The sequence below is a fragment of the Siphateles boraxobius genome, unplaced genomic scaffold (assembly GCF_051911475.1).
Source record: "Siphateles boraxobius isolate OS27281-9 unplaced genomic scaffold, OSU_SipBor_1 57, whole genome shotgun sequence".
NCBI classification, from domain to species: Eukaryota; Metazoa; Chordata; class Actinopteri; order Cypriniformes; family Leuciscidae; genus Siphateles; species Siphateles boraxobius.
The window spans coordinates 411297-427234 of record NW_027509183.1 but is presented as its reverse complement, the minus strand read 5'-3'; the positions used below and the strand labels follow the sequence as shown (position 1 = coordinate 427234).

General features: G+C 47.1%; 1 long non-coding RNA gene across 1 annotated transcript; it reads left to right on the top strand.

Moving 5' to 3' along the window:
- Positions 1–11402: 11402 nt before the first annotated feature.
- On the top strand, positions 11403–15240 carry LOC143715202 (uncharacterized). The gene is made up of 3 exons (XR_013195681.1): positions 11403–11514; positions 11806–11875; positions 15179–15240. It is a non-coding gene; the product is annotated as an uncharacterized LOC143715202 (long non-coding RNA).
- The last annotated feature ends 698 nt before the right edge of the window (positions 15241–15938 follow it).

Genomic DNA, 15938 nt, shown 5'->3' with positions numbered 1-15938 from the left:
GTGAGGGGGAAGACGGGGGTCTTCCGATGCTGAGAGAGGCTCAGGTTCCATGTCATCCTCTTCATCTACAGCATGAGGCGAGGTAGATCCTCGTTCATTTTCATTTTCAGTTGCTGCATTATCACTGCCAACATCTGGATCTGGATCTTTATCAGCAGTGGGAAAATCTTCTGTGAAACAGTTGAATGCTTTCACAAAATTAGAAGCATTGTCTGTCACAGTGCACACAATCTTGTTTTGGATTCTGAACTCTTTATGCGCCTCTGACAATGCTTTGGCAAGAACATCATGTGTGTGTGCTCCCGGAACACGACGGCATGCAAGCACTGCAGAGCTTCTCTGAGAGATATTATTTTTCTTGAGCCAATGAACCGTAATGCCTAAAAACGCTTTATTCACTGCAGTCCAGCAATCTGCTGTTGTACATACGGCATCAACTTCAGAGAGTTCATTCTTTAAGTCAGAAATATTCTCCTGGAATGCATTGTTCAGTAGTTTCTGTACCTGCTTTCTTGAAGGCACATGCCTGGATGGCTGCAAACCTGTCACTAATTTGATGAACGATGGCTTCTCGACCTTACTCAAAGGCTGCAGATCTCCCACAATGTAATCCAATACAAGCTTGTCCACTTGTTGCTAGGAAACGAAGGATATCCTTTTTCACTGCTAGAGTGTGTGTTCGCCGTCGCGACTCACACTCTCTCTCTCTCTCTCTTTATCTAAAAGAGCAGCGTCTTTTTGAAGACGCTTCGTTCCTGTGGAACTATTGCCATGGTGACTCTGAGGACTTGCCTGGCATTTTTTCTCCGAGTCTGCACTCCCGCCCGCTGTAGTGCCGCGCCGCAAAGCGCCGTATTCAGCGGGTCCTCGAGCCTTCTCCAGCCCGTGAAAGCTCGCCGGTTCACCCGCCAGCTTCACCAGCTTCAATCGAGTCGCTCACTGACGGACAGCGGCCGCCGCGCGCCGCCGCTTCCGCCATTAGTGACGACAAGATAGCTGCATCGGTAGAGGAGGCCAGCTATTGCCATGGTGAGTGAGACTCCCGCCCGCTGTAGTGCCGCGCCGCAAAGCGCCGTACTCAGCGGGTCCCCGATCCTTCTCCAGCCGTGAAAGCTCGCCGGTTCGCCCGCCAGCTTCACCAGCTTCAATCGAGTCGCTCACTGACGGACAACGGCCGCCGCGCGCCGCCGCTTCCGCCATTAATGACGACGAGATAGCTGCATCTGTAGAGGAGGCCAGCTGCTATATCCCCGCGTTGGACAGTGAGGATTGGGCGAGCTCTGTGGATCTCCCCCTTCTGCCCGCGAGTCGTCAGGGAAACGGGCCAGCATCAAAACCGCGGCTAGCTTTCTTTACGTTATGGGAAAGCTACCCCGCCCCCCGTGGGCATGCGTCACCGGCGAAATGAGGAAAGAGTGTATTTTTAGTCCCGCCGAGGCCGGACCAATCTCCATTTCACAAACATTTCTCAGCTCCTCTTAGTTTGAGCGGCTGAAAATGTCAATATTGCAGCACTGAGCCTGTTGTATAACACGCACGCCTGCAAACAAACGCCAACACACACAAAACTGTGATGACGCTCTATTATCTGCTCGAGCTATTTTAAGCTGTTGTCGTTTCGCCCTGTGGCTCAGTGGCGAAACCTACAGCCATCGCACGGGAGACCCGTGTTCGATCCCAGCTCTCGCAGCAGATAAAATTTAGTCTCGCCGCGGCCAGACTTGCACTGATACTTTTCGCTCGTTCAGTTCCAAGAAAATGTGACTGTTCCAGTGTATTTTGCAGTAAACAAGCCGGTACCATGGCCCGCTTGCCTGCACACAAATGCCGTTTCCACGGCGACCCAGAAAAATCATATAAGCAATGTATTTTCTGGTATTCCGGCCACAGCCGATGGTGTTATGAGTGTAATAAAAATGCCCACAGCCCAGTGTTCATTTCTACACACAAACACAGCCCGCCACAGTGCAGGGCTCGCACATATGAAATCGACTCATGTCAATTGTGCATTAAATGTAGTGAATGTGCCCGCAACCCAGTGCCCACAAACACTACACACTGCATGTGCCACGTTTTCTGTAAAACGAAACCAACACACATACAGTCAGCTAAGACCCACGGTGTTTAAGTCTCGCCGCGGCCAGACTCCACCGAAACCTCTCGCTCGTTCAGTTCCAAACAATGTGACTGTTCCAGTGTATTTCGCAGTAAACAAGCCGGTACCACAGCCCGCTTGCCTGCACATTAACGCCATTTTTACGGCGACCCAGATAAATCCAATAAAGAGTGTATTTTCTGGTGTCTCGGCCATAGCCGATGGTGTTATGAGTGTTGTAAGAATGCCCACGTCCCAGTGCCCATTCCCACACGCAGACACAACCCGCCACAGTTCAGGGCTAGCACAAATAAAATCGACTCATGTCGATTGTGCAAACGTAGTGAATGTGCCCACGACACAGTGCCCACAAACACTACACAGTGCGTGTCCCACGGTTTCTGTAAAAACGAAACCAACACATATTCAGTCAGCGCAAGCCGACGGTGTTTTCAGTGCAGTAAATGTGCCCGCTGTCCCGCGCCCACATTCACTCACAGACACGCTGAACCCTACGGGGTTTGTCCCGCTCTTTCTCTCTCCAAAATTTGTCATAGAGAAAGCGAGTGCGAACAGGCTGCCCGCCGTGATCGGCGCGCCCCCCGCCTCACACACTTTAAACACAGTGTTCATGTCTCAGCACACCGAAGCTCTGCAGCCGCCGCTGTGCCGCGGCCAGAGCCCGGATATCATTCTGCCTCTAGCTATCCACGCGAATGCATGGGCAATGCTTCCCGGGGTATCAGAATGGGTGTTGAACACTATAAAGAGAGGCTATTCGCTACAGTTCGCTCGACGTCCCCGCCGTTGCACGGCACGTGTCGAAACCACAGTGGACAACGAAGTATCTCATCTACTTCGAACCGAAATAGATAACTACTGAGCAAAGGGGCCATAGAACCTTTGTCTCAGGCTCAGAGCGAAGGGGGTGTATACAGCAGATATTTTCTGGTACCGAAAAAAGACGGGGGTCTCAGACCCATTCTAGATCTGCGACAATTGAACAAAGCGCTTCTGAAACGCAAGTTCAAAATGCTGACAACCAGCAAAATCCTCGCGCACGTGCGCCAAGGAGACTGGTTCATGTCAATAGATCTGAAAGACGCCTATTTCCAAATACAGATTGCGTCACGTCACAGGCGATTCTTGAGATTCGCCTTCGAGGGCCAGGCATATCAATACACAGTCCTACCGTTCGGCCTGTCCCCAGCACCCCGTATATTCACAAAGTGCATGGACGCGGCTCTCGCACCCCTGAGACTTCAGGGCATGCGAATTTTGAACTACTTGGACGACTGGTTGATTCTAGCTCGATCACGATCAGAGCTCATAGAACACAAGACCGTTTTACTCGAGCATCTCGAGAATTTGGGTCTCACAGTCAATTGGGCGAAGGGTTCGCTGTCTCCCAGCCAGAAAATCTCTTTTCTGGGAACAGTGATGGACTTGCTGTCTATGACAGCACGTCTGTCGCCGGAGCGAGGACTGAACATTCAGCGCGCCGTGAAATCCTTCCGCCGCGGCTCTATAGTCCCGCTCAAACGGTTTCAGAAAATGCTGGGCCTCATGGCCTCAGCATCCTCAGTACTTCAGCTGGGCCTGCTTCGCATGCGCCCACTGCAGTTATGGCTGAAAGCACGAGTTCCGCCCGGGGCTTGGGCCGCTGGTCTGTTTCGCCTCAGGGTCGACAGGAAATGCGTCTCGGCTCTGAAACCTTGGAACAAAGCCGACTGGTACCAGTCAGGCGTGAGTCTGGGGACTCCCTCGAGTGTGATGGTGGTGTCCACGGACGCCTTCACCTCGGGATGGGGAGCGCTGCTCGAGGGCAGACCGTTCTTTGGCCAGTGGTCAGAACGGGAGAAGCTCCTACACATAAACTGTCTAGAAATGCTGGCAGTAGACAACGCGCTAAGGCGCTTTTGTCCCCAGATAAAAGGCCGCCACGTCTTAGTCCGGTCGGACAACATGTCAGTGGTGGCGTACATAAATCACCAGGGCGGCGTCAGGTCCCGAAGCCTTTACAGGCTGACGAAACGCCTCCTGGACTGGGCTCAGCACAACCTGCTTTCACTGAAAGCAGCGCATGTGCCTGGTCACCTGAATCTGGGACCAGACAGACTGCCCAGAAACAATGTCCCAGCAGGGGAATGGTCGCTGCACCCGCAGGCAATCCAACTGCTGTGGGAGACATTCGGCAGAGCGCAGGTGGACCTGTTCGCGTCCCAGGAAAACGCTCACTGTCCGAGCTTTTTCTCCAAGAGCAGGGATGCGCTGGCCCACGTATGCCCCCGACGCCCACTCTATGCTTTTCCCCCCGTCTCGCTCCTGCCTCAAGTGCTGGAAGGAATCAGGGAAAATGGATGCCCAGTGCTGCTCGTGGCTCCGCTATGGACGAACCAAACCTGGTTCCCAGTCCTGATGCAGCTGACCAGCACTGCCCCGTGGCCGATACCGGTGAGGAGAGACCTCCTCTCTCAGGCAAAGGGCTCGATTTGGCATCCTCGCCCGGAGTTATGGTCCCTACATATGTGGGCCATCAACGGGTACCCGCTAACCTCCCGGAGGGAGTGTTAAACACGATCACGCAGGCTAGGGCCCCGTCTACTAGACGGCTCTACTCCTCGAAATGGTCAGTGTTCTCTACCTGGTGTCAAGCTCAGGGCTTTTCACCCGTAGACTGCGGGGTTACGGAAGTGCTCTCCTTCCTTCAGGAGCTGCTGGATAAGGGTAGAACCCCGTCCACGCTCAAAGTATACGTGGCGGCCATAACGGCGTTTGCAAAACCGACGTTTGGCCAGTCACTGGGGAAAAACGACCTCGTCGTGCGATTCCTCAGGGGAGCTCGGAGGCTGAGTCCTTCCAGACCTCCATCAGTCCCTATGTGGGACCTTTCTACGGTTGTGGAAGCCCTGAAAGGTGCCCCATTCGAGCCAATCCATTTGTCAGACATGAAGCACCTGTCTTTCAAAACGGTATTTCTTGTGGATCTTGCTTCAATAAAGCGCGTGGGGGACTTACAAGCGCTTTCAGTAAGCGCGTCCTGTATGGAGTTTGGGCCTAAGTCATACTCAAACCAAGGCACGGGTACGTGCCAAAATCCCTCAACACACCGTTCAGGGCCCAGGTTATTTCCCCTGGGCGCCCTCCCGGTCAACAATGAGGAGGCGGATGCTAATTTCCTTTGCCCCGTCAGGGCGCTGAGAGCTTATGTGTCCCGCTCGTCTGTCTTCAGGCAGACCGAGCAGCTCTTTGTTTTGTTTGGCGGACACTCCAAGGGACTGGCCGCATCAAAACAGAGCCTATCCAGATGGATAGTCGATGCCATAGCGCAGGCTTACACTTCTAAGGGCCTGCAGTGTCCTTTGGGTGTCAGAGCGCACTCCACGAGAGGCGTGGCCTCTTCGTGGGCGTGGTCTAGTGGGATTTCCTTGCATGATATCTGTATGGCGGCGGGCTGGGCCTCGCCGTCTACATTTATAAGGTTCTATAACCTAGAGGTTCCCGCCTTACAGGCCAAGCTGCTGTCGGTCTAGAATTCAGTACTATCTGTCCCGCTGCGCCGGCGCAGAATGCTGAGTTTTGATTGAGTATCGCTCACTGATCGATGGAACAGCTCCATGGGTGTTGAATAGCCCGTACTTTTGCCCAGTTCAGGCTGAACGCGTTCACCCTGACTGCGGGATATACTATTGACATAACTAGCTCCTATGGGATGCTATTTCATGGGGAATGATGCTGGTAGCCTCTCTTCTCCGACTCTCTGTGAGTCTACGGTGATTATGCACTATATGAGCCCCGGGCTACTGCCCTTGGGACTTTGGTGTCGGATCCCAGTACGCACGGGGTCTTACATTGTGTTCCCCATAGAGTAAGATATTACGCAGTACGAGAGATACTCTCGTAAGAGAACGTACTCGGTTACTAACGTAACCTCGGTTCTCTCTAGAGAGGGAACGAGTACTGCGTATCTTGCCGTGCATACAACAGCGCTGGTTCGCTTCAGCGATGAAAACCAGTTTGTATCAGCCTGTCGAGCGTATTTATAGGCCAAGGCCACGCCTATTCTGGCGGGACGCGACGAAATGGGCGCGAAGCACCCCCATTGGATGTCACGTCATGCAGGGCCTCTCTCGATAGGCTTGCTGCTGTTGCCGCAGGGCAGCCAATAGGCGCGCAAGCCGTCTTGCCTATGTCTGCACGCTGCCGCACAGCGTTTTACATTAATCAAAATTAAAGGATAATTTTTGGCTTCAATATCTCGTGGAAAAGAGGTTTTCCCTGTAGCGTAAGATATTACGCAGTACTCGTTCCCTCTCTAGAGAGAACCGAGGTTACGTTAGTAACCGAGTACGTTTTGAGGAAATTTATGTTGTAGCTTCTGGTGTTTTATCTCTAGTTATATGTGATAGGTGTTAGCAACAACGTTTAGTTCACCAGTTATTGAACGCGGAAGTCCACGAATGTGCGAATATGCGAATATAAAACCAACTTTACCTAAGTTGGAGGAACAGGAGGCGGCTGAAGCTGCTGTCACCACAGCCGATGAGACGAAGATGAGGAGCCCGCAATGGCTCGGGCTGGGGTAGATCGGTGGTGCCTGTGCTCTCACTGTGCGCCAATGGACGCAGAACAAGAGTCTGTCTGCTGCCGAGAATTCCAGCGGTGCTACGGAATCGGCAGTGACACACTGAAAGTAGTTTTTTTTAGAAAGACACATTTGTAAGTGACATTACAAAATAAATTGCCTTTAAAAACTTCAGTACATGTGTTTTCTGTCATTGATGAATAATACAAATAATTTCCATGTTTGTTTGTTTGTTTTTGTTTCAGTCACAACAATGCGCAAGGCAGTGGAAATGGCAGATTTTTTTAAATGATTTTCTGAATGTATAGACACAACTGCTTATTTATGAATTTTGGAGGGCTCTTATTTTGTAATACAAGATCAGAATGTCCTGAAACTGTGCAGGTGACACGGTGAGAAGGTGTACTCTCCATCTGAGGTGAAATTAGGCAGTGTAAACTAGGATTTTTTTTTAATGATTTTCTGAATGTAAAGCCAAAACAGCATATTTATGAAATTTGCAGGGCTCTTATTTTGTAATTCAACATCAGAATGTCCTGAAACTGTGCAGGGTGACACAGTGAGAAGGTGTACTCTCCATCTGAGGTGAAATTGGGCAGTGTAAACTAGGAATTTTTTTTTAATGATTTTCTGAATGTAAAGCCGAAACAGCGTATTTATGAATTTTGGAGGGCTCTTCTTTTTTAATACAACATCAGAATATCCTGAAACTGTGCAGGTGACACAGTGAGAAGGTGTACTCTCCATCTGAGGTGAAATTGGGCAGTGTAAACTAGGATTTTTAAAAAAAAATGATTTTCTAAATGTATAGACACAACTGCTTATTTATGAAATTTGGAGGGCTCTTATTTTGTAATACAACATCAGAATTTCCTGAAACTGTGCAGGTGACACAGTGAGAAGGTGTACTCTCCATCTGAGGTGAAATTGGGCAGTGTAAACTAGGATTTTTTTTTTTAAATGATTTTCTAAATGTATAGACACAACTGCTTATTTATGAAATTTGGAGGGCTCTTATTTTGTAATACAACATCAGAATTTCCTGAAACTGTGCAGGTAACACGGTGAGAAGGTGTACTCTCCATCTGAGGTGAAATTGGGCAGTGTAAACTAGGATTTTTTTTTGTGATTTTCTGAATGTAAAGCCAAAACAGCATATTTATGAAATTTGCAGGGCTCTTATTTTGGAATACAACATCAGAATGTCCTGAAACTGTGCAGGTGACACGGTGAGAAGGTGTACTCTCCATCTGAGGTGAAATTGGGCAGTGTAAACTAGGGGTTTTTTTTCGTGATTTTCTGAATGTAAAGCCAAAACAGCATATTTATGAATTTTGGAGGGCTCTTATTTTGTAATACAACATCAGAATGTCCTGAAACTGTGCAAGTCGACACAGTGAGAAGGTGTACTCTCCATCTGAGGTGAAATTGGGCAGTGTGAACTAGGATTTTTTTTTTTAGTGATTTTACTGAATGTATAGACACAACAGTAGCCTATATTATTATTTTAGGATGGATAGATGGATGGATGGATGGATAGATAGATAGATAATTATAAATAGACAGATACATAATTATAGACAGACAGACAGATAGATAGATAGATAGATAGATAGATAGATAGATAGATAGATAGATAGATAGATAGATAGATAGATAGATAGATAGATAGATAGATAGATACAGAAAGAAAGAAAGAATAAATTAATGTGAAATAGCCTTCGCCGGAAGATCAATTGTTTTCAACCCAGATGACGGTCTGACGGTCTTTTTGTAATAGCTAGTCATCATCATCATCATTTCTTTATTCAGGACATACATATAAAATGGTCCATAGCACTATACAAGATAAAGTACATACAAAACAAAAAAAAACAAAGAAGATAAAAAATTTTAAGAAAATGACTACACAGTCAGAATTCCACAATACACAAAAACGATGTTCAAATATTAGCAAATAGACTAAAGCGCCAGTGATTCCACAAAACCGAAGTGAACCTAACTGCACTCAAAGCAGGGTTCACTAATGTTGCGATGATGCTGTTATGTGACTCTACTAGTCTACACATACATCTGTACATGAGATTCCTAAGTACAGCAGGGCACGTGAATACATTGACACTTACACACAGTTGACTAACACTGCCCCCTCGTTGCAATTTAAGCAGCAGCCTCAAACCATCATTATATGCCACCTTGAGTTTCTGCATACTGCTTTTTTTATAGCGGCGCCACAAGTGGGCAGTGTACATCGGAGTACAAAAAGCTTTAAAAAGTGTAGTCTTCACAAAAAGTGAGCACATACTAAATTTGCGATTCAGCATTATTCGCTTGTGCGTACAACATACAATACTGTCTATGAATGTCCCTATCATCAGACAGGTCATCAGTTATATAGTGTCCTAAGTACTTGACCTCCTTACACACTCTAAGTAAAGTACCAGACAGATAAAAAGCAGGAAATGAGAGTTTACTGTCCTCCCTAGTGTATACGCCCACCACGAAATACAGGGGCGGCTAGTTTGACCGCTCATTTCGAGGAGGCGGCTGGCTTTACCGCAGTGATGAAACTGGACGTGTGTGTTGTTGCACACCCGAGTTTCGGAGAAGGGTCTGACCGCAGAGCCACAGTTTCACCCCGCGCATGCGCAGTTTCACTACATCAGTTTTACCCGCTCGTTTTGGTTTTACCCGCGCATGCGAATATTGAGAAGAGTTAGGGAGTTTTGTCTACGAGTACGATATGCATATTACGGCACTGGAAGGGAATAATTTACCTAATTATTCTAAATGTTCGTCTTGCTGTGACCAATATCACTGTCCGTTCTGCTCGATACATTATTATACACCGTCAAGAGAAAGTCACCTCAAGCGTCATCTTCAATTACATTTTAACCGAGCAGTTCAACATGAGGGTGAGCCAAAGCTAACTTTAATTTAGCCAATTTTAGAAAGATAATGTATTCTGCGGGAAATGTATTTATCGATAAGTAACGTTATGGCTATAAATAACTAATGTAACCATCTAGGCTTATACTATAATATTCTTTACTATCAAAAATTATAGTTTTTAGTTATATCGAACCATACCGTCAGACAATTGTTCTTAACAGATATAATTTTGACTCTCCTTTTGTGTTAATTTCATATGTTTTGTTCCCGGTTATATCGGGGTTATATCACTGTTATATCAGATTATAGATTCATAATAATACAGATTATCACCTTTTTTTGTGATAGATTTTTTATTAATGTTTTGTGAACAATTCTATTTGATATTTATTGCGTGTAACTTACGTTAAGCTCATAAAATTCTTTTTTTTAGCATAATTTATAAATTATTTTGACTAAAACAAATACTCTGACTAAACATATTATAGGTTATTATAAACATAAACAGGTATATCGATATGAATGATTACTCTCTCTCAAGGCATTTTGCATGTTAACTACTGTGTCAGGTCTAACAATTATTGAATTGATTCATTGTCAGGGAAAGGATGTACATGCCATTGATGCATATGTAGTAGCAAGCTGGATGCCCCCTTTAAAAGCAGATCCTAATTTTTCTCTCCAAGTAAGTGAGCACTTTCTTGCTATTTCATTTTGATGCTTAAACACAATTGCATTTTGTGCCCATTAAAATAAAAACTGTTATCTACTTTCTGTATGCATTTTCTCTTCAATATTATCTCAATAGGTTGATGTAGCATCGAAGGACATGATTCTCCTTCCCATGTGGAAAACAGGACACTGGGTGTTGTGTGTAGGTTTATTTTGATTTGTAATATTACATGAATATTGCAATACTATGTGGACTCCACTGCACAACTAACTTACCGTGGAATTATTAAACAAATTATCAGGGAAACATTTTATTTTGGAGGCTAAGAAAATGTCATGAAATGGAATATTACACGTCTGTAGACTATGTATTTCTCAGGTCTTGAAGCCAAAAGAGAGAGTGATGCACTTTATTTGCTCAAAAAATCTCCATGGCTATGGCGATGGCTCACATGTGGCGTTGTTCAGGTTTTACATACCCATTATAAATTTGGCTTGAGTTCAGCCGTTCAACATTCCCCGTTCCACTGTTCAAAAGTTCTTGTTTTGCTTGTTTGGCTTATTGGTTGGTGTTTTCTACAGTATGGTAAGTACATAAAAGTTTTAGGCACTTATGAAAAAAATATATTAAACTGTCTAAAACAAAATGTTTGTGGAACAACTAAAGTGCCCAAAACTTGCACAGTACTGCATACTTTTCGCTTGCTGTTCAGTGTTCTTTGCATGTGTTCAGTTGGTCTCAATAATAAGTTATTAAATTGTCTTCACTGCAATCAGTTCAGCAGTGCTGTAGGACAAATAATAATTTTTTTAAAAAACATATATTCATGTTGCAGCAAACATGCTATGACAATAGCACCAGGCCGTTGGATCATAATGAAAAACAAGGTAAGGGTATTATGTTGTCGTATTTTCGTAAGACTTTAACTTCCTGTTTGATTTCTTGCTTTTCAAAATGCAATATGCCATTTCAGCATATCCCCCATCAACTCGATATGACATCCTGTGGGGTTTTCATGATTATGGTAAGTTACCAGACTTTTATCAGTCTGTATCCAGTCTGTTATATCAAAAATAAATGAATGTATGCCCTACACATCGTATTGAATGAACCCGTTGATTTCACTGCTGTAAGTCTTATTATATTAATATTATTGTTGTTAATCTTATTCATAGTATTCATTGAAGTATTGCTTTTTTCTCAGCATGACATTCCAGTCATCAGGCGGTGGTGGTGCCTTCTCCTCATGGAGAATTTTGCTCTTGGAGGGTAGGGTTTCTGATTATGCTTCTTTTTTTTAACCAAATTATTATTATTTGTCATTTAGCAGACACTATTATCGAGAGTGACTTTTAGTAAACTAACTTTAGGGACAGTCCTTGCTCAGGACTGTCTAAGTGCTTTGCTAAGTGCCTTGCTTAGGGACAGAATGGTGACAGCCCCAGGGATTGAATTCACAACCATACTGTGTTCCACTTGGAAGCACAGACTATTGATGACTAGACAACCACCTGCTGTATTCTGCTATGTTCTCATTGTTGTCTTTTTGTATTTTGTCAGACATGGAAGGTGGCTTGCACACTGGTCTGAGGAGGCCATGGCGGTTGGATCTTGCCTCACTGACAGTGAAGTAAGCTTTTGTTGTCAAAGTATTTTTATTTATTTTTTTATCCGATTTTCAGTCGACAATATTCTATACTTAGACTTTCAGGGGAGACAGAGATCAGCTGGGTTCTAAAAACACACACCAAGTAAGTCCCATTGATCCAGGGTTGATCCTTGAAAGACCCTAAAAGACCCCTGAACACACATGTGCCCCAAGCCAAATGTGTCACAGTCTTCGTCTGCACCTGTCTGTCTTAGTCTTCACTACACTACCCAGAATCCCTCTTGTTTCCACACCTGTACTCACTCCCTCAATTACCAGCCTGTTCCTCGTTATCATCATCTGTGTCTCCTGTCTTCACATCATTATGGTTCATTTGTCTCTGTATTTAGTTTCTTCTGTTCAGTCTGTCTTTGTCGGTTCTCGTCTATGTTAACTGGTGTTTGCATCCGCTCTGTCTGCCTGTACCTGTTTGTTGTTTTGATTTATAGTAAAGTTTATTGTTTATTTGAATTCCTCGTCTCCTCGTGCTTCCTGCCATACACCACCCGTGACAGAAGAACCGACCACAAAAAGAGTTATAGTATCGTCTTCAGTCTGTTTTCTTTTTGTTTGTTTTTTCCTTTTTGTTATCATGGATTTCCCTGCAGTCAAGCTCATCTGCCTTGAGCAGGGAGTCAGCTCTCTCGAGGAACACCTGGAAGTGTTCCTGGATCTGGTGCCTCAGACCGATTTCCCGGACGACTGCCTCTGCACGTTTCTACGTGTGGGACTGAACAACACCACTCGAGCGCAGTTGTCCGGGGAACCTCCTCGAGGGAGCTTCGCCGACTATGTGGAGTGGGTGCTGGTATCCTGCGGTTCATCCTTCACCGTCGACGAAGTCACCAGCCCCACTCCAACCCCACCGTTCAGCCCAGGGCCTTCACCGCTGGTCCCGTCCAGCATAGAGCCCGAGACCGTCCAGCCCGAGACCGTCCAGCCCGAGACCGTCCAGCCAGCTCTGGAAGATACAGTGCTGATTACGGCGATCTTGTGTGTGTGGGCTACACACACAACGATCATGGCTCATTCGTCCAGTCCAAAGCCCTCTTCGCCGCTGGTCCCGTCCAGCCCAAGGCCCTCTTCGCCGCTGGTTCCGCCCAGCTCAAAGCCCTCTTTGCCGCTGGTTCCGCCCAGCTCAAAGCCCTCTTTGCCGCTGGTTCCGCCCAGCTCAAAGCCCTCTTTGCCGCTGGTTCCGCCCAGCTCAAAGCCCTCTTTGCCGCTGGTTCCGCCCAGCTCAAAGCCCTCTTTGCCGCTGGTTCCGCCCAGCTCAAAGCCCTCTTCGCCGCTGGTTCCGCCCAGCTCAAAGCCCTCTTCGCCGCTGGTTCCGCCCAGCTCAAAGCCCTCTTCGCCGCTGGTTCCGCCCAGCTCAAAGCCCTCTTCGCCGCTGGTTCCGCCCAGCTCAAAGCCCTCTTCGCCGCTGGTTCCGCCCAGCTCAAAGCCCTCTTCGCCGCTGGTTCCGCCCAGCTCAAAGCCCTCTTCGCCGCTGGTTCCGCCCAGCTCAAAGCCCTCTTCGCCGCTGGTTCCGCCCAGCTCAAAGCCCTCTTCGCCGCTGGTTCCGCCCAGCTCAAAGCCCTCTTCGCCGCTGGTTCCGCCCAGCTCAAAGCCCTCTTCGCCGCTGGTTCCGCCCAGCTCAAAGCCCTCTTCGCCGCTGGTTCCGCCCAGCTCAAAGCCCTCTTCGCCGCTGGTTCCGCCCAGCTCAAAGCCCTCTTTGCCGCTGGTTCCGCCCAGCTCAAAGCCCTCTTCGCTGCTGGTTCCGCCCAGCTCAAAGCCCTCTTCGCTGCTGGTTCCGCCCAGCTCAAAGCCCTCTTCGCTGCTGGTTCCGCCCAGCTCAAAGCCCTCTTCGCCGCTGGTTCCGCACAGCCCAGCCGAGCCTTCACCGCTGGTTCCGTACAGCCCAGCCGAGCCTTCACCGCTGGGTCACGTCAGCCACGTCCAGCCAGAGCTTCACGTCAGCCACGTCCAGCCAGAGCTTCACGTCAGCCACGTCCAGCCAGAGCTTCACGTCAGCCACGTCCAGCCAGAGCTTCACGTCAGCCACGTCCAGCCAGAGCTTCACGTCAGCCACGTCCAGCCAGAGCTTCACGTCAGCCACGTCCAGCCAGAGCTTCACGTCCTGCTCCGCCCTGGCCACGCCCAAGTCCTGCTCCGCCATGGCCACGCCCAAGTCCTGCTCCACCCTGGCCACGCCCACGTACTGCTCCGCCGTGGTCACGCCCACAGCCTGCTCCGCCCTGGACGCCAGAGGGTTCGTCTGCTCTGCCCTGGCCACGTCATGCTCCGCCCTGGCCACGCCCATGTCCTGCTCCGCCCTGGACGCTTCCTGCTCCAGATCGGCCTCCCCCTCGTCAGCCTCCAGGGCGCCCACCCCCCCACCCCATTGATGTTCTACGGCGCGAGGTCGCGCCTTGTTGAAGGGGGGCGTTCTGTCACAGTCTTCAGGCTTGTTCGACTTGAACTGGCGCTGCACAGACCGATCGGTTGATGACATCAAAGTACCGCGAGAGCGATTCAAAAGCATAAGGAGCCGTCTGCTCTCTAATCGCTCTCGCGGTACTTTGATGTCATCAACCGATCGGTCTGTGCAACGCTGGTTCAAGTCGAACAAGCCTTTCGTCTGCACCTGTCTGTCTTAGTCTTCACTACACTACCCAGAATCCCTCTTGTTTCCACACCTGTACTCACTCCCTCAATTACCAGCCTGTTCCTCGTTATCATCATCTGTGTCACCTGTCTTCACATCATTATGGTTCATTTGTCTCTGTATTTAGTTTCTTCTGTTCAGTCTGTCTTTGTCGGTTCTCGTCTATGTTAACTGGTGTTTGCATCCGCTCTGTCTGCCTGTACCTGTTTGTTGTTTTGATTTATAGTAAAGTTTATTGTTTATTTGAATTCCTCGTCTCCTCGTGCTTCCTGCCATACACCACCCGTGACAAAATGGTCTAGAGCTAGTCTGATCATTACAGCCATGTACTACTTTAAATGTATGTTCTTTCTAAATGTAATGTTATAGTTTTATGATGCGGTATTAAAAAGGGCTTAAAAGTCTTAACTGGTGGACACCCTGTATTAGGGCAGGGACATTGACCTTTGTTATTTTTGTTTGTTTTTGTAAAGTGGATTGATACAAATACATGAATTCTCTCATGTGTAAATTAGAAGTATATCAACTCTTTGTTTGGTTCTGCATTGCGTATGCATGAAATTATAAATTGAATTAAATGATACATTTTGTAGTCTTGTGGACAATTGAGATACATTACATCACATTGTGCTCTTCTACAGCCGATGAATGGACCAGGAGAAATTGAGTATGGCGTATGAGCGCTGGAGGGGGTCACGCCACAACACAATCTTGAGGTATTTTGTAGAGTTCTGCAATGTATATATTTAGACTTCAAGTTTTATTTATTTGAAACTATAAAATTGTTGATTGCTGTTAATTTTCAAATATTTTTCATAAAGAATGCCAATATGATGAGCAGCATCAGGAAAGGTGTTGAATGGTTGAAGGAAAATCACCAGCTGATGAAGAGCAAGTTCTTGCCACCACGCATTGACTGCATGGAGGAGGAAGATGCACTGAAAGCCCTTGCTCGACTGCGTACACATTGTGAAACAACTTTGGATGAGGATGATGAAATAAGAGCCCCATTCTATTTTACATTTAAGAACAGGGAGGACATGCTCTTTTTCATCTCAGAGGTTAGGGAAAACAAAAATATTAGAGTGTCATCATTTTACAACCCTGACATTTAATTTTTTTTTTCTATTGGTGACAGACTTGGTGTCTGTCTGTCTGTTTCAGTATGTCTGTCTGTCTGTATCAGTATGTCTGTATGTATATCAGTATGTCTGTCTGTCTGTGTATCAAAATATGTCTGTCTGTCTGTCTGTATCAGTATGTATATCAGTATGTCTGTCTGTCTGTGTATCAAAATATGTCTGTCTGTCTGTATCAGTGTGTCTGTCTGAATCAGTATGTCTGTCTGTATCAGTGTGTCTGTCTGAATCAGTACGTCTCTCTGTCAGAATCAGTATGTCT